A 26,459-nucleotide genomic window follows, 5' to 3' on the forward strand; every position below is an offset into this window, starting at 1 on the left:
TGTCAAGTAACTCGATTCTACTTTCTGAGGGGCATGTGATCCTGGACTGAACATACGACTTCCGTGATCTACCGATAATAACTTTGATAATTGACATCCATAAGTGTGTCTCAATAGCAGGGTTACGTGTAAATTATGACGCTGCCATCAGAAGTTGTCTTAAAACACGGCGGTACATCCTGGTACCATGTGTTTTAATGTCCAACAATATTATACCATTATCTACCAGTGGGGGAGGGGTGTTACTAAGTTTGCTTCTTGGATAAAAATTTCTTATGAATAGTAGATATTGACCTCTTGGAAGATAGTTCTTATGGGGGTAGATATTGACCTCTTGGAAAATAGTTCTTATGGGGGTAGATATTGACCTCTTGGAAGATAGTTCTTATGGGGGTAGATATTGGCCTCTTGGAAGATAGCTCTTATGGGGGTAGATATTGGCCTCTTGGAAGATAGTTCTTATGGGGGTAGATATTGGCCTCTTGGAAGATAGTTCTTATGGGGGTAGATATTGACCTCTTGGAAGATAGTTCTTATGGGGGTAGATATTGGCCTCTTGGAAAATAGTTCTTATGGGGGTAGATATTGACCTCTTGGAAGATAGTTCTTATGGGGGTAGATATTGGCCTCTTGGAAGATAGTTCTTATGGGGGTAGATATTGGCCTCTTGGAAGATAGTTCTTATGGGGGTAGATATTGGCCTCTTGGAAGATAGCTCTTATGGGGGTAGATATTGGCCTCTTGGAAGATAGTTCTTATGGGGGTAGATATTGGAAGATAGCTCTTATGGGGGTAGATATTGGCCTCTTGGAAGATAGTTCTTATGGGGGTAGATATTGGCCTCTTGGAAGATAGCTCTTATGGGGGTAGATATTGGCCTCTTGGAAGATAGCTCTTATGGGGGTAGATATTGGCCTCTTGGAAGATAGCTCTTATGGGGGTAGATATTGGCCTCTTGGAAGATAGCTCTTATGGGGGTAGATATTGGCCTCTTGGAAGATAGCTCTTATGGGGGTAGATATTGGCCTCTTGGAAGATAGCTCTTATGGGGGTAGATGTTGACCTCTTGGAAGATAGCTCTTATGGGGGGTAGATGTTGGCCTCTTGGGCGATAGTTTTTTGGAAGGGTTATAATTATATATAAGTTTGCCTCTTGACAATAGTTCTTTGGAGGGGGTTATAAGTTTGCCTCTTGGACGATAGTTCTAGGAGGGATTATAAGTTGGCCTCTTGGATAATAGTTCTTTGGAAGGATTATAAGTTGGCCTCTTGGATCATGATAGCTCTTATTGGGGCGGTTAAGTTGGCCTCTTGGATGATTATATAGCTCTTTGGAGGGGTTATAAGTTTGCGTTTTGGATGATAATTCTAGGAGGGGGTTTAAGTTTGCCTCATGGAGTTTGCCTCTTGGATGATAGTTCTTTGGAGGGGTTATAAGTTGGCCTCTTGGATAATAGTTCTAGGAGGGGGTATAAGTTGCCCTCTTGGATCATGATAGCTCTTATTGGGGCGGTTAAGTTGGCCTCTTGGATGATTATATAGCTCTTTGGAGGGGGTTTAAGTTTGCATTTTGGATGATAATTCTAGGAGGGGGTTTAAGTTTGCCTCTTAATGATAGTTCTTTGGAGGGGGTTTAAGTTTGCCTCTTGGATAATAGTTCTAGGAGGGGGTATAAGTTGCCCTCTTGGATCATGATAGCTCTTTATTGGGATGGTTAAGTTGGCCTCTTGGATGATTATATAGCTCTTTAGAGGGGGTTTAAGTTTGCATTTTTGATGATAATTCTAGGAGGGGGTTTAAGTTTGCCTCTTAATGATAGTTCTTTGGAGGGGGTTTAAGTTTGCCTCTTAATGATAGTTCTTTGGAGGGGTTATAAGTTGGCCTCTTGGATAATAGTTCTAGGAGGGGGTATAAGTTGCCCTCTTGGATCATGATAGCTCTTATTGGGGCGGTTAAGTTGGCCTCTTGGATGATTATATAGCTCTTTGGAGGGGGTTTAAGTTTGCATTTTGGATGATAATTCTAGGAGGGGGTTTAAGTTTGCCTCTTAATGATAGATCTTTGGAGGGGGTTTAAGTTTGCCTCTTAATGATAGTTCTTTGGAGGGGGTTTAAGTTTGCCTCTTGGATAATAGTTCTTTGGAGGGGTTATAAGTTGGCCGCTTAGATGATAGTTCTAGGAGGGGGTATAAGTTGCCCTCTTGGATCATGATAGCTCTTATTGGGGCGGTTAAGTTGGCCTCTTGGATGATTATATAACTCTTTGGAGGGGGTTTAAGTTTGCGTTTTGGATGATAATTCTAGGAGGGGGTTTAAGTTTGCCTCTTGGATGGTAGTTCTTTGGAGGGGGTTTAAGTTTGCCTCTTGGATGATAGCTCTTTGGAGGGGGTTTAAGTTTGCCTCTTGGATAATAGTTCTTTGGAGGGGTTATAAGTTGGCTTCTTGGATGATAGTTCTTTGAGGGGGTATAAGTTGCCCTCTTGGATCATGATAGCTCTTATGGGGGGGGGAGGTTAAGTTGGCCTCTTTGATGATAGTTTTAGGAGGAGCGGAGGAGCTATAAGTTTGCCTCTTGGACAAAAGTTCTAGGAGGGGTTATAAGTGTGTGAGTTTAAGTTGGCCTCTTGGATGATAGCTCTTTTGAGGGGTTCCAAGTTGGTCTTTTGGATGATAGTGCTGGAAGGTGGGGGATATAAATTAGCCATTTGGATGAGGTGGACAGAAATATAAAACAATGGATACGGAAAAAAAATATATATGCCCCCTTCCCAAATGTAGTCGTGAAGCATCAGTTGTTATTGAATACTGTCTTGGCTGATTAGCTTTTAGCCTCTTCTGACGTATATATATCATCCGAGGGATTTGCAACATAATATCTGATAAATAATGGTTGAGTATCATGTTCGCTAGGATAATTCCTCATACATCAAAGTATTTATGATGCTTCGTGTAATTGGGATAATCCGCCCGGTTCATTGTGATAGTGTTTCTATATACCTATGTGATACAGTGATCTATCATAACATCACTACGATACTTAAAACTCTTCCTTTCAATCTCACTCAGCAGGAGTGACACGTTACAAATGTATCTGTCAAATTAGTGTATACTCTGAGTTTAGTGTGTCGCTTGTACTTAAGTACAGGAACAAAAGACAGATTTGGTGTGGCTTAACCATAGACATCATGTAGATATCTAACTTGGCCATCTCGTAATGTCACAGTTATTGTCTGAGGGTGTCTCCTGTTCTTATTCTATGTTTTGGGAAAATTTTGTAACAGTAATCTCCAACTTGCAGAAAATGTCTGTTAATGATAAAATGGTATATTTGTCTGCTGACCGATGGATGACCGACAGTTAAGCTTCCTTAGGTGGATTTACTGTGAGGAAAACACTCAGTTTGTAGGTTACAGTTGAGAATATTTCCTTTGTGAATTAATACACCGTGAAGAAAATGATGTGTAGTACATACACAATAGCTACACGCCTCAAACAAGTAAAGAAATACGCAGGATGGGAGCTATACTAGGTCATAGGTCGTCGTGCATCACTGATACACTAGCAGAACCAAGTACGTAACAAAAAAGTTTTGTTAAAAAGTTGTACTTTTTGACTTAACATTGATATGTTGAATGGAGGTGAAGCATTAATTTATTGAATAGTGGACGGTGAAAAGGAATTTACGCTAAAGTTTTTAAAATATTTCCGGTGCTTCCTATCCGTCCTTTGCTGTTTGTAATGTTTTATACCATGAGCTCCAATCTACATTCTAATAGGATGCATAAAACCCTTATGGACGATATATACCCAGGACGATAAATCTTTTGTGTGCATATTCATAATTTTTTTCCCACTTTATAGTGGTGGAAGAAACTAAATATGGATATTTTGAAGTGAAGTGTAACAATACACTTGCGACCGAGTTATGTAAGGACTACGGGAGTGTTAAGAACCCGTATCATACCATTGAAGCTGGCCATTGGATAATCATCTCACACTGGCAATCGTAATTATAATAACACTTTAAAAGTTTCCGCCTAGCTCTTTAGTGGTAATATGGCTTCGCGGAAGTTTTGTTCAGGAGCCGAGCTGATTTCATGAAGAATGGGTCATGACGTGAAAAATCAAACTGAGGTTGGAGCTGAGCTGGCGTCTGAGAAACAAATAGCTGGTCGTGAAATTTGGAGTATTACCGTTTTGATGAAGTTTGCAGCATTGCTGGAATCAGCTTAAAAGCTTTGGATTCTAGCTATAGCTTCTTTAGTATGTATGCACTCAGTTATATGAGGTATTTTTGTGACCTTTAGTGTTTGAAATGTATGTCTATAGCTGTTTGACGTATTTTGATGACTTTTAATCCTCGGTAACCGAAAAACTTGACTCAAAAGTCTGTTTCATAACTGACTATGATTTAACCCTGGTTAACTGTGTGAATGAGCTGTCATGGATTCCCTGGAACTCTCCGTAGGAATATTCTCGCCGCGAGGCTTGATGGCAACAGCTCAAAACTACTTTCAATGGGATACTCTGAATTTACCAAATGTTGGAGATTTAGCCGCCCGTGTTACAAGGATAGTTACAGGGGTAAGTGATGTATTACAGGGGTAAGTTATGTATATAGTCTCCCAACGGTAGCCGGTTACTGTTACTGAGATATTTACACAGGTAAATAATATATAGTCTCCCAAATGTAACCCAGGTTACTGGTACTGAGATAGTTACACAGGTAAATTATATATAGTCTCCCAATGCAATGGTAACCTAGGTTACTGCTACTGAGATAGTTACACAGGTAAACGAGATATATTCTCCCAATGGTAACCCAGGTTACTGTTTCTGAGATAGTTACACAGGTAAATGATATAGTCTCCCAACGGTAGCCGGTTACTGTTACTGAGATATTTACACAGGTAAATGATATATAGTCTCCCAATGGTAACCCAGGTTACAGGTACTGAGATAGTTACACAGGTAAATGATATATAGTCTCCCAATAGTAACCCAGGTTACTGCTACTGAGATAGTTACAGGTGTAAATGATATATTGTCTCCCAATAGTAACCCAGGTTACTGCTACTGAGATAGTTACAGGTGTAAATGATATATTGTCTCCCAATAGTAACCCAGGTTACTGCTACTGAGATAGTTACACAGGTAAATGATATATAGACTCCTAACCCCACAGGGTAAAGTATATCCAACCAGGTTACTGTTACTGAGATAGTTACACAGGTAAATGATATATAGTCTCCCAATAGTAACCCAGGTTATTGTTACTGAGATAGTTACACAGGTAAATGATATATAGTCTCCCAATAGTAACCCAGGTTATTGTTACTGAGATAGTTACACAGGTAAATGATATATAGTCTCCCAATAGTAACCCAGGTTATTGTTACTGAGATAGTTACACAGGTAAATGATATATAGTCTCCCAATAGTAACCCAGGTTATTGTTACTGAGATAGTTACACAGGTAAATGATATATAGTCTCCCAATGGTAACCCAGGTTATTGTTACTGAGATAGTTACACAGGTAAATGATATATAGTCTCCCAATAGTAACCCAGGTTATTGTTACTGAGATAGTTACACAGGTAAATGATATATAGTCTCCCAATAGTAACCCAGGTTACTGTTACTGAGATAGTTACACAGGTAAATGATATATAGTCTCCCAATAGTAACCCAGGTTACTGTTACTGAGATAGTTACATAGGTAAATGATATATAGTCTCCCAATAGTAACCCAGGTTACTGCTACCGAGATAGTTACACATGTAAATGATATATAGTCTCCCAATAGTAACCCAGGTTACTGTTACTGAGATAGTTACCACATGTAAATGATATATAGTCTCCCAATAGTAACCCAGTTACTGCTACTGAGATAGTTACACATGTAAATGATATATAGTCTCCCAATAGTAACCCAGGTTACTGTTACTGAGATAGTTACATAGGTAAATGATATATAATCTCCCAATAGTAACCCAGGTTACTGTTACTGAGATAGTTACACAGGTAAATGATATATAGTCTCCCAATAGTAACCCAGGTTACTGGAGATAGTTACACAGGTAAATGAGAACCCAGTTATTGTTACTGAGATAGTTACACAGGTAAATGATATATAGTCTCCCAATAGTAACCCAGGTTATTGTTACTGAGATAGTTACACAGGTAAATGATATATAGTCTCCCAATAGTAACCCAGGTTACTGTTACTGAGATAGTTACAGTGGTAAATGATATATAGTCTCCCAATAGTAACCCAGGTTACTGTTACTGAGATAGTTACATAGGTAAATGATATATAGTTCTCCCAATAGTAACCCAGGTTACTGCTACCGAAGATAGTTACACATGTAAATGATACAGTCGAAACTCGTTATCTCAAAATCGCTTGAGTCGAAATTCCGGTTTTGAGTCGAATTAATTTTCAAGTCCCGTTTTTTGTCCTTCTTTGTGTATGTATTTTAAGATCGGATGACTCGAATTTCGATATTCAGAGAACACAATAGTCGCTATCTCGATTAAATTTTAGTCAAAATGAATAAAAAACCCAACAATTACGTATAAACAACATGTTTAATTAAAATATTTCCGGTGAACAGGTTCTTTACCTTCCCTTCCTTTGCTGAAATGTGATTGTTTACACATGCATGAGCTCCATCGGTATATACATTTAATTCAGGATGCATGGAAACTCTTATGTACAATGACTGCCTAATAATAATTGACGATAAATCTTTTGTGTGCATATTAATTCATAATTTTTTGTCACTTTAAAATTTGTGTGAGCCTTTATGTTATAAAAACAGTGCGTGTTTACAAAATTTGGATACTTTTGAATACGGCAAGTTAACAATACCTTTGCGACCGAGTTTGTTTATGGAATCATTAGAAACGGGAGTGTTTTTACTAAGAACCCGTATGTGATACCATTGAAGCTGGCCAAATGGATAAGATCTCACTGGCAATCGTAATTATAATAACACTTTAAAAGTAATCCGCCTAAGAAGTATAGTATATGGTTTTTGCGTCAAGTTTTGTTTCAGGAAAAATAGAAATTTCATTTCGTTTCATTTACCGTAAAAAATTATACTGAGGTTGGAGAAACGGAGCTGTATCTGAAAACAAATAGCTGGTCGTACTTTGAAATTTGGAGTATTTACCGTTTTGATGAAGTTTGCATTATTGCTGGAATCAGCTTAATAAGCTTTGATAGCTTTTAGCTTTGTTCAGTATGTAATTCACAAATCAGTTATATGAGGTATGGTATTTTGTGACCTTTAGTCAAGTTTGAAATGTATGTATACCACCGTCTAATCTGGGTGACTATTTGTTTGATGACTTTTTAATCATCGGTAACCGAAAAACATGATCAAAAGTCTGTTTCATAACTGACTATTTTTTGAGGGGCCTTTATTTGTGTGAATGATTGTCATGGATTCCCTGGAACTCTCCGTAGGAATATAATAAAAAAACATAATTGCTAAGGCTTATTATGAGCAACCCTTATAAAAACTAATTGCTGAATGGGATACTGTATGAATTTACCAAATGTTGGAGATTTAGTGTTACAAGATATTACAGGGTAAGTTATTATATAAAGTGGTTAACGGGTAAGTTACCTAATCATACATTACTTTGTCGAATTCCGGATGAGTATATTAGTCTCGTGTAACCCAGGTTACTCCAAATTGAATTTTTTACACATAATCCAGTTTACATACTGTATATAGTCTCTCCAAGAATTATATAGTCTCCCAATAGTAACCCAGGTTACTGTTACTGAGATAGTTACACAGGTAAATGATATATAGTCTCCCAATAGTAACCCAGGTTACTGTTACTGAGATAGTTACACAGGTAAATGATATATAGTCTCCCAATAGTAACCCAGGTTACTGTTACTGAGATAGTTACACAGGTAAATGATATAGTCTCCCAATATGAATTGTACTGATTTTCTAATTTTAATTTGAATATTTATAATGTAGTAAATTTTGATATATTTACTGACCACATATATTGATAGTTCACCCAGTTATGTTACTGAGTTGTTAGTGTCATGTTGATCATATTGTTCCCAATAGTAACCCAGGTCTATATGTGTTAAAGCTGAGATAGTTGTAGTCAAATGAGATAAATTTTTATCTCCCATATAGCTCCAAATAGTTCACCCATTTGGGGTTGACTGCTACTGAGATAATACTTTTCTATCTACACTACAAATTTCTGTATCTAGTCCATAATATTTATATATAAAGTTCCCGAATTATTAACCCAGGTTACTGTTACTGAATCATAGTTACACAGGTATATGATATTTAGTCTCCCAATGTAACCCTTGGTTACTGTTATGAGATAGTTTTTTGTAAATATTTGAAGTAATATATAGTCTCCCATTATGCAGTTAACCCTTTGTTACTGGTATATAGATCATTCATCCTTGAAGACACATTTATCTTCTAAAATCAAAATAGTAACTAGGTTACTGTTACTGAGATAGTTACACAGGTAAATGATATATATTGTCTCCCAATAGTAACCCAGGTTACTTGTTACTGAGATTAGTTACACAGGAAATGATATTATAGTCTGAATGGTAACCCAGGTTATTGTTTGATGTCACAGTAAATGATATAGTCTCCCAATAGTAACCCAGGTTACTGTCAACTGGATTGATAGTTACCTGTAAATGATATATAGTCTCCATATGGTAACCCAGGTTATTGTTACTGATATAGTTACACAGGTAAATGATATATATTGTGATATCTCCCAATAGTAACCCAGGTTACTGTTTTGTAATACTGAGATAGTTACACAGGGGTAAATGATATTAGTGGTGAATTAGAGTCTGTTACTTCTCCAAATAGTAACCCAGGTTACTGTTACTGAGTAATAGTTACTGGTAATGAGATAGGTAAATGTAATATATAATCTCCAAATAGTAACCCTGGTAACTGTTACTGTTACAAGGTAAATGATATATAGTACCTAAGCCTATAATACAAAATAGTAACCCAGGTTACTGAAATACACAGGGGTAAATGATGTATAGTCTCCCAATAGTAACCCAGGTTACTGGTACTGAGAAAGTTACACAGGTAAATGATATGTAGTCTCCCAATGGTACCCCAGGTTTCTAATTTTATAATTTGTTATTCCATATAATACTTTACTTTAACATACCTACTTTTATATAAGATTCATATATATTTGGTTGAGTGTCATGTGTCAAAAGTTGGTCACTTTGATCTATATTTGGATCTTTGATCAACATGACCGAAAATGTTTTATCTTGGCTCAAATTTTCATCTTTTGGGTTGTAGGACTTTGAAGATCCATTGAAATCTTGTTAGACCATCAACTGTTAAAGTTTTCACGTGATTATCTTTCAAGGTTACCAAACAATATGCTATAAAATCAAATATACCTTTGTGTATATATCTTATACTTTTGTTAAGTTTATGATGCCACTTGGTTCACTGTTTTAACATGATGGTCCTTTTTTGTGAAATTTTGAAGTAATACTGGGTCAGCTCCATTATGTAGTTATGACCCTTTGCTTTGGTATTATAACTCATTCATCCTTGAAGACACATTTAGTCTCTTCTAAATCAAAATCTAGACTAGTCTATTGTGAATTTCAGAGGTGGATGAGTTAAAATTTGGTCATTGACTTTCTCTTGTTTTGGAGTTATTCTCCTTCAATTGAGTTGCTCTGAGAATGTGGATGCCTGTTTGATGTCCCAGTATCTTGGGTTACATCAAGGATTGACTGCCTGTCTGGATATCTCCACTTTTTATCGGCTTGTCTTTATCCAGGTGAACGTGAAGAAAGTTCACATTTCAAATTTTCTATCTAGTTTTGTAATACGGATGTTTTCATATCCAAACAACCCGACTTGTGTGGTGAATCCTGAGAGTCGTTTGTCATATGTAGAGTGACAAGACAACAGCTTTCTTATGTAACCTTTTCATCCCCCTACTCTATATGCATGTCCCGTCAGGGATCAACCAAACATGGGGCAGTTATGTGGGGTTCATCAGATTTTTCTGTTGTCCTGATTATTTCGTTAAAACAAAGATGGGATGAATATATACCTAAGCCTATAATATCCTTTCTCAAAATGAAGTCATGAATAAGTTTTTGTTTCATAGATATAAAGTTTTGTAACATTAATTTAAAGGGATTTTGATCAAGCCTCTAATGTTAGTCATGCCAATGTGATATCTCTCAATGCAGTTATTCTACAGTACTCGCATACCTGGTCTAAAGCCCTTTCTGTACCTTATAAGTTGCACATCTCTGGTTGTAATGGCCAAGTAATCCAGGTGTCTTTACATTTTACTATAATCCTGCTGTCCTGACATTGGTGGACTGCAAGACTTTTATGTTGAGCAGATTCCAGTAACGGTTTGGTGACTGATTTTGTAGGCATATGACTTATAGAAATAATTGGCAAGTGTGTTTAGCACTTTAAAGACGCCTTTCATTCATTAGCTGAAAATCTAAAAATTTAACGATGGCCATGACTTTAGTTGTTAATTGTCATATAGATACTGACAGTAAATTTTGGTTGAATTCAGTAAATATTCTTAATTTGTAACTCATCCATGGCAGAATATTTTGAAACTTAGAAAATTAAAAATAGTAATCACTTAAGATACAGTTTAACCAACTTTCACTGCTGAAGACACACACATTTGAACTGTTCTCGCGCCAAAATTTTTTTATGATGAATTTCCAAAATAATAAGTTCAGACAAACAGCTTCTCTCCTCTGGATCACCGTAAAGGGGTAAAAGATAAACTTCACAAATGTGGTTATAATTGTGTCAGAACGGCTGATTTGGGTATTTCAGTGAATGATGTGTCAAGTCATGATTTTGGCTGGGGAATCCTTGTTTTATTTACCCCCTATGGCGGATATGGACAATTTCTGGGTTCATAGTAGGTCTGTTGGATAACAGAGTTCTGTGTCAAATCATGCATGCTAATCACTGTAGATTTTCACTACCAATTATGGCCTATGGGGCTACTTATCCCTTTGAGGGCCTTCCAAGTGATGATTCAATTTAGCCAATATAAAATTTTTCATTACGGCATGAATCAAAGTCAAACCATCAAAACATTTCATTGTTACTTTTATTTAGATCAAATACAGAAAAACATTGAAATTAAGAAAAAAAAAATTAAAGTCTATAAGAGTAGTTACAATTTACTTTGGTTCTAGGCCTATAGTTTTTATTTCTAATCAGGTGATTTATGATTTTGACTCATAATTAGCCTACCTTTCGTTTTTGACATGGGGTTCACATCTACAGTACTCAGTTGCCTAATAGTACTCAGTTGCCTAATATAATATATTCGTATTTTTACATATTTTCGACCCGTAATGAAAACGAAATCGATAATAATCTTTTACATCTCTTGAAGTCAATAATTATGTTTTATCATTATTATTTTATGAAGAATTCACAACATTGCATCGAAGCGTGGGTACGAAAATAACATGTTGCTAGCTTTACTTCACGCAGCTCATGTGTACTTCCGGTCTACTTCAAAGTGAAAACATCGATGATATTCAGACTTTAGTGTACATTCCTTCACATTTTTGAGCTATGACAGGATTAAAGAAGGTACTATTTTTTGCTTTTGAAAGATCGCGATCCACAAATAACAGGAGTAACGAATATTCGTATCCGATCTTTCTCAATAATTCGTGAATACTCGAGTACTCGGATACTCGTTACAGCCCTAGTTCATAGTGGCCGAGGGGTTAAAGTGTTCTGATGTATAACAATAAGTCTATGTTTCAAATTCTAAACCGCTTGTGGCAAATGCTGACTGTTGGTTGGTGGTTTTTCTTTGGATAGTACGACTTTCTCCTCCTCCTAAATATGACACATCATATTACTCATTTACTGATGTAAAACAATAAACAAATAGGATTTCTCTTTGATTGGTCCTGTTTAATATCTAGTTGTAGACAAATGACAGCAATTATGTAATTAAAAGCGGTAGCTTTGTAATTAATCTGGTATGATTGATTACAGGCTTGTTCTGCAAAAAATACTGTGTTTGTATTGTGCATTCCTTACCAGGCGTAAAAGTAATTATAAGCATGCGTGTGTCGTTCAATTGATCTATCTAATCTCCACGTCAGTTTAGAAATGTAATACATTAGTCTTATCGGGGATTTTCTTAAGCTTCGACATCTGAAGGTTATACTTCTGTATAGATAATTACTTTAATGACGCCCCGATCCAATTTACTTGTACCCTAGCAAGGACAATGTCATCTTTGTCTGTAAATAACATTAATTTCATACACATGCCGATGTATATAAATAGTCTATATGGACCGAGAATTCTTGTCTATGGTATTAATAGGCAGTCATTTAGAACTGTGATCAATCGTTTCAGCGTCACCTGACGTAGGACTGAAATTAAATCATGTTGAATTGTCCGGCATTTAATTGTTGAATGGTATTCTGACAATTGTTAAATTCTTTAGAAGATCATATAATAATATCTGTGTGGACTAATATTTTTTCCACTCGGGGGGACATGTCTATAGAGGCAATGATCTTTAGCTGTTATGGTATGTGTACCTTGACTTTTGTGTCCGGCTAGGAGAAGTCGTAAGAATAACACCATTTACTTAGTGCCTTTATACCATTTGATCTCTTCTGAAAATTGTCAGTTTGAGAAAGGCTATCGGTAGTAAAGGGACATACACAAACATTGAAATGCCTCACCTTTAACGAGATTAAGAAGGCCCTGGGTACACAGGTAGAGAAATCGGCTGGGGCAAGTCTCGTGATTGAAATGTCGTCGTTTTCATTTTGCCGGTGAACCATTCTTCGACCCTCACGGAAATGTTATTATGATTCCAGCCCTTACTAATCACTTTCTATAATGTTTAATTGGTTGGAAGAGTTTTTTCATCGGATTACATTGTGTATTCTTGATGATATTGGATTGGAGTAGATAGGACAGAAGTTAATGCAGATGTTGTGCATTTTACCTGTGGATCTGTATAGATAATCCTATATCTGTGCTGGGACTTACTCAAGGGCAGATACAACACTCTATACCAACTACAGACAGTAAACACGTCGTTAAAAAGATGACATTTGAAATTCAAATTTACTTTTCAATGAATGTGTGGTTTTGCCTGTAAGTGTCGTCTATAAACGGCATGCATGTTATTGATGAATGTTGTAGTGTCTGACTTATGTTCTACGTCTGGCTTCAACGGAAATCATTTCTAAAAGTGTTTTACTGGGGGGAAAATGGATTTGCTTGGATTTGGATTTTAAATTGATCTAAGGAAGCACAGTTTTGTCAAAATAAAGGTTACAACACAAGATTCGTCAAATCAGTTTGAATGGAAGGAATCCATAACATATGATTTACAAGTCGTGTTAAATGTGAAATAGATTTGTTTGTGTAAGGTAAACATCACATAAACACTGGCAGAACCTTATCTGGTACGTTGAGGAGTGGAATGTGATATAATGATATCAACTGCAACGTTCTCACAGGAGCTTGACTAATTAAGGTGTTTTCACAGGTAAAATTAAGAGATCGTGTTTTACAACCCTGAGGTGCTGTGTCCCTGTATTGCCTCAGGACCAGATAAATTCATCAGGATAAATTACTATTGGAACAATTGGTTATATTATCTATTGTGATGAACAGGTGAAAACAGTCATATTCACTATGTAGTGGACAGGTAGATTATCTCATCAACAGGTAAATAGACATATAGATCTATATCACCTGGAAATGCTATGATTTAAAAACATAGGAACAATGCTGATTGGATCTAATGAGAATATTCACACCTTGACAAAACGAGAAAGGATGAGTACCTGGATTAACAAGATGATGTGTTTCATGTCTCCCCAGGGATCAGAGAAGTAAAAAATATAGTGATATAAATAACGGGGTTGGTTTTATAAAAATGCAGTTTGATAAAAACAATGTCTATATGCGGGCTCTTACCCCAGAACACATGATTCTGAAGCCAAAGAAGAGTAAGGACATGCGAAAACTGTCCTTAACTTTTACTTACAAGGATTTTTACCATTTTCTGAAGGTTGGTAGCTTTAGCAACATATACATCTTGAATATTGTAAAAATGTAGTAAATTGGCTGTGTACTGTAAACATACATATTCTGGTGGTAGTTTTATTTTATAGTGCTGTCTTTGACATGCCAATTCATGTACAATGCTAAATTTTGTAAAAGTGTATTTCCGGATATGAACCACCAAATTGCAAGTGTAAAAATACAGATATGAAGGGTGACGGTACAGGTGGCATTTGTAAGGCAATAAATCTATTAACAAACTATTTAACAAACTCTCTGGCTCAGATATATATTTTGTGGTACGATTTTTCAGTATCTGAGTTATCTTCTTGTATCTTTTATGGAAACTAGTCCATATTCTATAATGCACGACACTTCTTTATGAATGTCTTGCGTCATAGTATATGAACTAGTTCCCATAAAAGAAGACCTCCTCCCTGATTTAAGCAACACCATTATGATATTATAAGTTGTCTGTGACATAAGCAGATCTATAATGTTCTATTTACCACTAATTATCAGTCAGAGTACAATGGTATTTGGCAAAGATTTTGGCTCTTTATTAAAAAATGTTGATTTGATAAAGTAAAATTCTGTTGATAATGATAATACCAGTACTGCAGTATTAACATAAGTATTGGCTATTGACCTGTCTGGTGCTTACCCTTAATGTAGGCACTATCTGTACAGTACCAATTCACAGCAGCCATAATAACATGTCAATTTTAGAAATAACAAAACAACTTGGGTAGTGTGATTTACTGTTGATTTATCCAACCTTCACGTAAATAAGTTCTTACCTCATATCGGTTTTTTTTTTATCTTGATACACCCATATTATACAGTGATAAAGAAAAATGCCTTAATACTATGGTAATTTCAACTGCTTCACATAGAGAGGGATTAGACAGATCTAAGGGATCAGTATGGTAAATGTAGTATTTGAAGAGCAGTCACAAACTGCTAAAATTTAGAAGCAAACTTTTGTTTTTTTAAGAGATTATTGAAATCACCATATGCAAAGTTGTATTTGATCAAATCTGTTATACGAACCTTGATCAAATATAGAATATACTGATACAGATGCTGGAACTATTGTTACATGTTCTATTGTTGTCTGTTGTAGAGAGAAAAGGAACGGACGACTGTGGACGATACAGGAGAGAGCGATGGGCAAAGCCACACAATGTTCGACATCGCAAGATGTCTCGATATACATACCTCTGGCAAGCACATGACAAGCCAGCTAAATATATATATTACAGTACTTAGATCCTGATAATTTATATCCATTTTTAGACTAGTCCATAAAATTACATAATCTGAATACATTCCTGGTACCATTTCTGCCTAAATCTTGTTTATACATGTATTACTGTGATCATTTGCCATGATGGGTAAGGAATCATTTATAAGCAAAATCTAAAAAATACAATCCCCTTCTACATCCATCAACTACTTTATGATTTGTTTAGCAATTTTAAGTAAATCATTGACAGGGTGGTACATGGAGGCCGCTTCAAATTGCATAAAACCCTTTGGGCAAATTGATCAATTAAGTATAGTCAATTCAATATGTGATATATAAGATCTGAAGTCTATCTAATGTAGGTTGGCACCCTCACACATACTATTTTTTTTGAAGAAGCAATTTCGAGCAATTGCTATCTTTAAAGCATCTACTCATTGGCCATGACAGCAGTAGCATCAAAGACCACGATTCTTTAGGGGCTTTGGTGATGTTAGTACATTTAATGTCCCGTGGAACAACATCAACCATTCTGTAATTCATTTTCATTAGACATTCAAACTTCGTCTGAACCTGCGTCAAAGAACCCTGACTCTTTTGGTCTTCAAATCATCTACATGATTCAAAACCATCACAAAGATATTTTATGATTAACAACAAGCCAGGTTACAACAACAGCTGTTAGGTTAGATGCCTCTCTGTAACCTGAGAATATCGAGCTAAACAAAGAAAGAGGTATGGCATTGCTTACACAGGAGAATTATCAATGTTCAGAATGCAATTAATAATATAATCACCTACTTCACTACCTCCTAGTTTCACCCAATACACCGGGGTGTATACAGGAATATTACAACCCTTTCACTCACTGGGGGTCCTCTTCTTTTTGAGCAAATGAAAAGGGGGGACATATGGTTTGACGCCAAATTACCTCTGAGTGTTTCTTGAGAGAGAAGAAGTTTTCAGCTTACAATCCTTGACTGGCAAGATTTCGCTCACTGGACTGATGCATATAACTTTCAGGAACGTCTACAAGGACTTCATCGTTGACACGAATACTAATCAACATTGCCATGCCACATCTGGTACACATAACCTGTAACCATCAATGTAAATGGGAAAAGAATTAATTGGATAGGAGTTGGTTTTATTAACAGATATAGAATACGAAATTGTCAATCATGAGGGATTTGGTCCATGATTTCCATTGGTGGCCATAGCAATCCAATATAAATAAAACATGTGAATATTGTGTCAAATTCGATGGGCAATAGCCCAATTTTTCAGCTAAGTCGAACATATGCAGGTATTTAAAATTTGAATCAAGAGACTAAGTATGTCAATTTTTCACACTATTGTAACAGAGTTTAAGAAACTTGTACATGTTAGCATAAATAATGAATATGAAATTAGATACGTAAGGGGAGATAACTTGGTAATCATTCCTTTTGGAACAGATGTAAAACACGACAACTTTTGTACTGTCAACCTGCTAATACAGCGATTTGAGTAATAAGAAAAATTGACGCATTGATTGTGATGAAATATTGAATTTTAGCAAATCCAGACATAATATATCTAATGATATACCTGTAGTTGTTGACTGTGGGAAAAATCATTTACGGGAGATATTTTGTGTCAAACAGTCAACAGGAGGCCCAGAGGGCCTTTATTGCTCACCTGGTTTGTAATGCCAAGTAATGTTCTGAACACAGGTGCATTGTTTCTTTTCTGCAGGAATTTAAATGATTTACCTCCATTTCCCCTATTGGGCTCTGCCCCCTACTCCCCTACTCTCAGAGGCAAAATTTATGCAAACTCTGTTTTTCTTGCCCAGAGGACGTTATTACGAGAAAATCGAGCTCCTGTGGTTCAGCTGAAGTTGAAACTGTAATCATTTGACCTTTCAATAAATTTTGTGATTAAAACTAGTGAGTAAATACGGCTTACAACTGCTAACTATTTACTCACATTTTGACCCTTGTCATTTATTAAAATAAACTTGGTAGCCCTTCATCCCAGCAGATACAGGTTATATATCAGTACCCTGGCCCTTTCGATTATTTATATTGAGAAAAACTTTTTTGAATGAAAAGATTACAAACAGCGGATGGCACATTACTACGGACGATGGCTGATGACAAGACGTCTTCATAAACCTTCATATCAAAGGAAAGTACTTGGAAAAGAAAAACTTTTTGATAATGATTGATATACGTAACATCCTTAGCTTCACTCAAACATGTTTACTGTATAACTTACCTATGCTTGTGTCTCCAAACATGCCTGTCATTTTACATGACTGTTTGGTACAAGGACATGAAGTTGTATTTAGTAACCTCCCTTTACAGTGCTTATCAATGACAAAGTGTGATGATGTTGACAGCTTTCCAAACAGATGATTTGCTAGCACAATGATTAGATCAGATTCTGATAATTGATTCAATTCCTCGAATGGCGACTCCTGTGCATCTGGAAAAATAAATTACTATATAATTATTAATGGATATCTTTATCCAACATCCATCATATAATACAAGCCCTTACATATGTTTAGCCAAAATATCCTGTCCAAATAATCTTCAAACCATTGTAACCAAGTTAAAAGTCCGGAATAGGAGCGTTGATAATTTTACTGAAATCATCCACAGAGTCCTCGTATGTATGACAAGTCGTTTGGGTTTTTACCTATTGAAATGAAGATATCTGTATTCAAATTAAAGATATCTGTATTTCTATAACAATTAAAAAATATCTGTATTTGAATTAGAGATATCTGTATTTGAATTAGAGATATCTGTATTTGAATTAGAGATATCTGTATTTGAATTACAGATATCTCTATCAAAAATAGAGATATCTCTAATTAAACATGAAATAGAGATATTTCTAATTCAAATACATATCAAGTTCTGTTCTACGCGTTTTTGATCCTTTACATATATGCTGCCCAGCGAAAGGCGACTAAATTTAGGACTTATCTTCTTTGCACACACCGAGGAGATAGGCGACTAAATTCGCATCCTATACCAATGAGCACTATATATAAACTTCGCCACACATTTGACGTCACATGTGGCACACATTCCAGTCATCATTCATATTTTAGCGTTCTGCCGAACAGCATGGATACATTTTGGTAGATCCAGCTTTGGCTGCCACTTGCCAAATGGTAAATTGCGCTCCATTTTACTGCATAGTTAAATATTTGTCTACTTTGTCCCACATTACTGTTTGATCCTATTATTTTATCGTGTTCATTTTGTACATGTATGTCTTGACAAAGGGGCAGATCTCCTCGAAAATTTGACGATTTTTTTTTATCCTCACGGTTAGAATTAAGTCATTGTCCCATAATTCAAATACAGATATATCTAATTCAATTAAAGATATCAATATTTCAATAAGAGAGATATCTGCATTTCATTGTAAATAAGCAGTAGTTTTCAAATTGAATAATCTGTTAGCAAGGTGTAATTTCAATATTATTACAGATATCTCTAATTTGAAATACAGATATCTGTTCTTTTAGAAATGGGTTGATAGACCTAAATTATCATACCGTCCAGTATTGCATATGGATTTTAAAGACATCGCTGAAAATACTTTATTTTCACTATCAAAATAGAGATATCTAGTATTTTAACTATCAAACAGGATACTTACTTTAAACGACTGCTCTTTGAAAAGTTTGAGTTTAATTTTGCTTCAAGTTAAATTACAAGTAAATCATTAGTGACGCAAAATGGCGGGGATATCCTATAGACCGTGTTGAACATAGGTGTCCGCTTTCATAAAGCAAAAGTTTGCTCTGTTTTCCGGAGAAGCAGTTGCCATGTCCTGTTCTTAATTAAATATTGTATATCCAAATATTAAAGTTTACCCATTATTGTTCAAGACCTGTTATCAACCATACTATGCATTGTATGGATTCTTAAAATCCAAATATTTAATTAATGTGTTTCATTAACACTGATCACGATTAGGGAGTAATCATTATTTTCTTAGTGTTTCATAAATTAATCTTCGTACTGAGCAAATACCTATAAATACAGATATCGTTAATTCAAATAGAGATATTTCTATTTTAAAGATGCTCCACCGCCGACAGAGCATAAATGATATTCATCATTTGAACAATAATTGGTGTTTAATCGTGTATATATATGTCTAATTAACACAAAAATAATATAAATAATTTATTTAGCCTTTGGTGCATGCGCAATCAGTACTTCATTCCATATAGGATATAGTAACACGGATTTTTTTCGGGATGCAATTAATTATTTTTTCATATTTTTAACTTGAAGTAAAATTAGAAAGCTCAAACTTTTCAATGGTGGTAGAAGTGGTGTAAAGTAATAACTTTTGTAACTGAAGAAAAATACTAAAAATTGTCTTGCTCCTGTTTTTGATAGTGAAAAAATACCATTTGTCAGCGGTGTAAGCATCTTTTAAATAGAGATATCAGTATTGTGCAAAGTAATTGCAGATAACTCTAATTCAATTTAAAGACACCTGTATTTGAAATAGAGATATCTGTATTTGAATTAGAGATATCTGTATTTAAAATAAAGACCTCTTTAGATCTATATAAACAAAATTAAAGATTTTTTTATTTGAAATAGGGATAACTTTAATTGAAATAGAAGAATATCCATTTTTTAATAAAGCAGATCTTTAATTGGACAATAATTAAAGATATCTCTAATAAAAATATTAAGATATCTCAATTACGATTTATGATAATTCAAATAGAGATATCTGAATTTGCAATATGGAGATATCTAACTTAAAATGTAGATTTATTTTAAGTAGTTTTATTTTCAATAGAAAATAGAGATATCTGTATTTAAATAATGAACTATCTTTATTCAAAATAGAGATATCTCTTATTTAAAATTACAGATATCTTTAATTAGATATGATATATATTCATTTTAGATAGAGAATATTCTTAATTAAAGTGAATAGTCTGGGCAAAGAAAACCATGTACTAAATGCGTTTCATTGGCCTTTCCAAAAGTTCTAATATTGAAATACAACGGTCAAGTTCTGCTTAGTTATCCCAGTTCTGACCATTTAAAGTTAAAGAAAAGTTGAAAGCATTGAAAGCGAGGCTGCGTGGAAATGTAACCACGGACATAGTGAGCCGGGAGGAATTTTAGAATTCCCAAACTTAAATCAATTTCTTCGTACGCAGACAGATTTTGACGAGAGATTTTATTTTTTCCATTTCATCTAAAAAATTATACCTGGATTCTTTCACACCATTTTTTCCCCGACTTTAGCCCATCATTGCCCGACTGTTCACTTTAAATAAAGATATCTTCACTTCATTAGGTAAAAAACCCAAACAGCTTGCCATACGTATGGCAATTTAAGATACAACACTAAATAAAAGACAATTATAAATTTTGCGTCGATACTTTATGCTACGAAAATGGGAAAACAGGAAAGGATTTCGACACCATCACACATTTGGTTTCGACAGCAATTTGTTCTGCAAGCAGCAAACCAGATCTAGAGTAGACCACCATGACGTCATTTGATAATTGATGATGAAAATCTCGACAAATCAAAGGACCGATAGGTGTTATTCCACAAGTGGAATATCAATATATTTTTCCAACACCCAGCACGTTTATTCAATGGCTGAGAGTGGAATAACACGACGTATTGTACTAGAGAACTGTATACTGATATACATTTTTTTATGTGCACACTCACCGTCACGGTAGATCAATTATATGCTGATTGAGCAGAGAAATTATATCATTACCTGTTGCGTTTGTCAAATTGAAAATGAAATGAAGGAGAGTGTCAAGTACTGTTTTTTTCTCATTGTTCGAAGGGAGTTTCCTTTGTTCAACATAATCCAGTAATATATCGATACCGCTCTTGAAAAGAGATGAAAACACGTATTGCGAATCATATTTCCCAATGCTACAATAAGCTTTAGAAAAATTGAATACCCTATACGGGGAAGTCTCGTCAGCAGCGTTACTATTTATAACCAATAAGAGGTGTCAATGTTATCAATACACCACAATATCTTCCACAAAGATTGTTCATCAATACGTTCGTCAATCCCGTCTACTAACCGCTCCGGAAAATCTAGGTACAAGTGATCGGTGACGGAAAAGCAATTATCTACGCGGCATCTTTTAATGGGAACACACACAGTTCGTGATCCGCCACCACCATCATCAGAATGCTCAACGTCTCTCGAAAACGGTCGTTTCGACGCCGCCATAATAAAATCCACTCTATTATTAGAGCGATCTCTCCACCGGACCCTGTTCATATTCAAATACCTCCCTTGAAACACAAAAGAGTTCCACCGGACATAAAGTGGCCTTTGCTTAGACTGGTAATTAAATAATTGAAAAAGATCTAACCGTATAACGTTCTCAGATTTTACCTCCCTTGCGTATTTACGCTTGATATGGTTGATAAAACGGTTTCACCTGCTGAGGATTGTGTGGTAAGTGTTAATGTTGATAAAACAACGTAACACCTGCATAAAGGACAAGGATTTTACAGTGGATAACCGTACATGGTATTAATGTATAAAACAACATGTTACACAGAAATAACGGACAAGGATTTTATAGTGGATACTGTATGGTAATTAATGTTGATAAAACAACATAAATTGTACATAACGGACAAGGATTTTACGTAAGATACGTTGTGGTAAATTCTTAATGTTGATCAACTAAAAAAACTGATATAAGGACAACGGATTTGTAATTGATGATCAAAAACAACATATGACATAACGGACAAGGATTTTACAGTGGATAACTGTGTGGTAATTAATGTTGAAAAAGGTTATTACTTTGATGCTTAGATAGTGGTCCTGGTTCATATACGGACAAGGATTTAATACAGTGGATAGGTGTGGTAATTAATGATTTTAAAAAAAATATACATTGTCAATATAACGGACAAGGATTTTACAGTGGATACTGTGTGGTAATTAATGTTGATAAAACAACTTTAGCACTGACATAATGCGGACAAGGACTTGTAAACAATTTTTACTGATAGTAAAATGTATAATAACATATAACTTGTTGAATAATACAAGGCAACAGTGGATACTGTGTGGTATTTTAATGTGAAAAAACAAAACCAGGCATAACGGACAAGGATTTTCTTAAGTGGATACTGTGTGGTAATTAATGTTGATAACAATCAACATACACCTGACATACTCGGACAAGGATTTTACAGTGGATACTGTGTGGTAATTAATGTTGATAACTGAAAAAGTGTTCATAATTGCAAGGATTTTACAGTGGATACTGTGTATGTGGTAATTAAACAAGTTATACCTTGACATAACGGACAAGGTTTTACTTACAGTGGATAGTGTGGCTCCGCTAATTAATGTTGATAGCGGTTAACATATACCTGGCATAACGGAAACAAGGATTTTACAGTGGATACTGTGTGGTCATTTTTTTGAAAAACAACATTACCTAACGACATAACGGACAAGGATTTTAATGAAGTGGATACTGTATGGTAATTAATGTTGATAAAACAACATAAGTAAACTGACTTAACGGACAAGGATTTTACAGTGGATACTGTGTGGTAATTAATGTTGATAAAACAACATACACCTGACATAACGGACAAGGATTTTTTACATGTGGATACTGTGTTGGTAATTAATGTTGATTAAAAAACATAACATGTACACCGGAACATAACGGACAAGGATTTTACAGTGGATACTGTATTGGTAATTAATGTTGATAATACAAACATACGATACATGCCATTTGACAAGGATTTGACAGTGGATACTGTGTGGTAATTAATTTTGATAAAACATAATACACCTGACATAACGGACAAGGGATTTACAGTTATACTGTGTGGTATGATTAATGTTGATTAAAACAACATTACCACATAACGGACTTAAGGATTTTACAGTGGATACTTTGTGGTTATTATTAATGTTCATAAAAATAAAATGTTAGATCCGACATAACGGCGTAAAGGATTTACAGTGGATACTGTGCAGGGTAATTAATGTTGATAAAACAACATACACTCATGGACATAACGGACAAGGATTTTACAGTGGATACTTATGGTAATTAATGTTGATAAAACAACATATTTGGACATAACGGACAAGGATTTTACAGTGGATACTGTGTGGTAATTAATGTTTTTGATAAAACAACATACACCTGACATCCGGACAAGGATTTTACAGATGGATACTGTAAAGGCTGAAAATTAATGTTGATAAAACAACTTTACGAAGATCATAAACGGAACAACATATTTTACATGTGATACTGCCTGGTAATTAATCAGTTGTTAAAACAACATTTTAATTAATTGGATTTTAACGGACAAGGATTTTACAACTGTACTGGTAATTAATGTGTTGATAAAACAATAATACACCTTAGGCCATAACGGACAAGGATTTTTTACAGTGGATACTGTGTGGCAACTGCTAATGTTAGATTAACAACTACCTGCCCATATACGGACAAGGACATTTTACAGTCTGCATACTGTGTGGTAATTAATGTTTAAAACGTTACAGAACCTACAGTGTATATAATTAACTGCAAGTGGTTTGTTTTTTTTTTCAATTGAAGTTTTCTAACTATACAGCCTTACTTATAAGTCTCTAAGTGTCAATTCAACTGATACGAACCCGCAATGGAACGCACGCGATACAGTACCATACAGTACGGAGTTGGGGTAGCACTAAATAATCACCGTTTGAATGACACCACAGAGAGAGTGAGGATTATAGATTTTGTGGTTAATTACTGCATGATAAGGTACTACAGTACAGAATAGACAATGTTTAAGACCACAGTGGTCTACATCTGGTTTAATGGAAAAATAAAATCATCTAGGATAAATCAATTTTTAACATATGTCGAATAACGGACATAGGATCTCGTTATAACGTATGGTAATTAATGTTGTAATAACTACTTAGTTATGTGTACATAACGACATAGGATTTATACTCGTTATAACGTTTACTGTATGTCGAATAAATTAATGTTGATATTTAACAACTTATACATGACGTTATAACGACTTAAGGATTTTACAGTAATAACTGTGTTAATTAATGTTGATAAAACGACTTATATGTTGTAATAACGACAAGGATTTTACAGTGGACTACTGTGTGGTAATTAATGTTGTGTGTCGTAATAACGACATAGTATGGTCGCATAACGGACAAGGATTTTACAGTGGATACTAATTAATGTTGTTAAAACAACTTAGTATGTCCTAATAACGGACTTAGGATGTTTACATAACGACTTAGTAATGTCGTAATAACGACTTCGCAATGTTGTAATAACGACTTAGTATCTCGTAATAACGGACTTACCTATGTCGTTATAACGACTTAGTATGTTGTAATAACGACTAAACTATGTGGTAATAACGACGACATAACGGACAAATGTCGTTACGACATAAATAAGTGTTATAAAACGACATAATATTTTTTAACGGAATTAGGATTTTACAGTGGATTTGCGTTTAAGGGGGCGTGAAAAACAACATTTTGGAATTAAAGTTTTGTTTTACAGTTTTTCGGCATTTTGTTACTTAAAAATTGCAATACCAAAAATGTTACAAGGATTTTACTAGTGGATACTTCCATGTTCAGTATTAGTTTTTGTTACTATGGCAACTTGTAAAAAATACCAATTCCTGTTTTCTTTTTGTTACCTGTGTTTTACTTTTTCAGATATACAAGTCACACACTTACATCTAAGTTACTTTTTACAGTGGATACTATATGGTAATTTACATGAGTATGATATAAATTTCATATGAGATTTTGTGAAACGAGGTTAACGTCATGTAACCAAAATTGGCACGCTACCCAAAATGGCACACTTTTTGACAATTATGCTTTAATGCTTTAATTCACTGGAAAATTCAATGATCATATGAAATATTTTAATGTGACATTTCCACATGACCATAGCATAACGGAGGGATTTTACAGCCATAAACTTAGTGAAAATACCTGAAAAATGTTGTCCCGTAAATATCACCCAATGCGATGGTCATAACAAAGTCCCGCGAAAATATGAGTCCCACTAAAAGTAAACGGCTATACTGTTTGGCTCATTGTTTGATAAATCTCACATTATCATGACATTAACTTGGTTTTTTTTTTTTGTGGATTTTTTGTGGTAATTTTTTTTGTTCAAAGTTGGATAATATTGAAAGAGTGATAATGATGACTTAGGCCAAAAAAGGTCTTTTAGCGTTACTGTGTGGACCCTAATTTGTTGATACCCCCACCCTATTTTTTTTCCATTTTTAAACGGAAAAAAATATTAAAAAGTGGATTTCAATCTCAGACTCCAGTTCCGGCCATCATTTTAGAGTTAAAAACAAAACCCGACATACAAGGATTTTTTTGGCCTTACCATGTGTAGTCTGTCCTTGAAAAACAACCTTGAAGGTTGAGCATTTGGAACTTTGACAGTGAGTATCGATCCACTTACGAAGCTTATCGTTTTAATAACATTACATAACCTGAATAGTCGGACAAAGAAAACCAGTGGATAAATGCGTTCATTAATGTTCCAAAAGTTCTCACATATTAATACGACGGACAAGTTTGCTTACGTTTCCCAGTTCTGACCATTAAAGTAAAGGAAAGTTCAAACATTGAAAGCGAGGCTGCATGTAAATGTAACCACGGACATAGTGTGGTAATTAGGACGTTTTAGGATTCCTATACTTTAAATTAATTTCTTCGCACGGAGACAGATTTTGAGCGAGAGATTTTATTATTCTATAGTCATAAAAAATTATACAGGATACATTCCACTGACCATTTTTACCGACTTTAGCCATCCTTTGTTGCCCACCCTGTTCACTTTAATTAGATCGACTTTGCCAACAATTTATCTGAATTACGTAAACAAAATAAGCCATAATTTAATTGAAAATATCCATGACAGTATTGTTACAGTGGATAAAGTTTTAAATTATTACATAGTACCGCTAAAGCCTATACTTTGTGCCTTTTGCTACATCCCCCCTGACAATAG

At 35.0% G+C, this 26,459-nt stretch overlaps 1 protein-coding gene across 1 annotated transcript in view; it reads left to right on the forward strand.

Moving 5' to 3' along the window:
• LOC138334943 (regulator of G-protein signaling 14-like) overlaps positions 1–26,459 on the forward strand; it is a 128,701-nt gene that overhangs the window by 18,620 nt on the left and 83,622 nt on the right. Inside the window, exon 2 of the mRNA XM_069283817.1 lies at positions 15,244–15,300. The gene's annotated coding sequence lies outside the window, so the exon portion shown is untranslated. The remainder of the gene's footprint in view (positions 1–15,243; positions 15,301–26,459) is intronic.

The sequence above is a fragment of the Argopecten irradians genome, chromosome 11, assembly GCF_041381155.1.
Source record: "Argopecten irradians isolate NY chromosome 11, Ai_NY, whole genome shotgun sequence".
Taxonomy (NCBI): domain Eukaryota; kingdom Metazoa; phylum Mollusca; class Bivalvia; order Pectinida; family Pectinidae; genus Argopecten; species Argopecten irradians.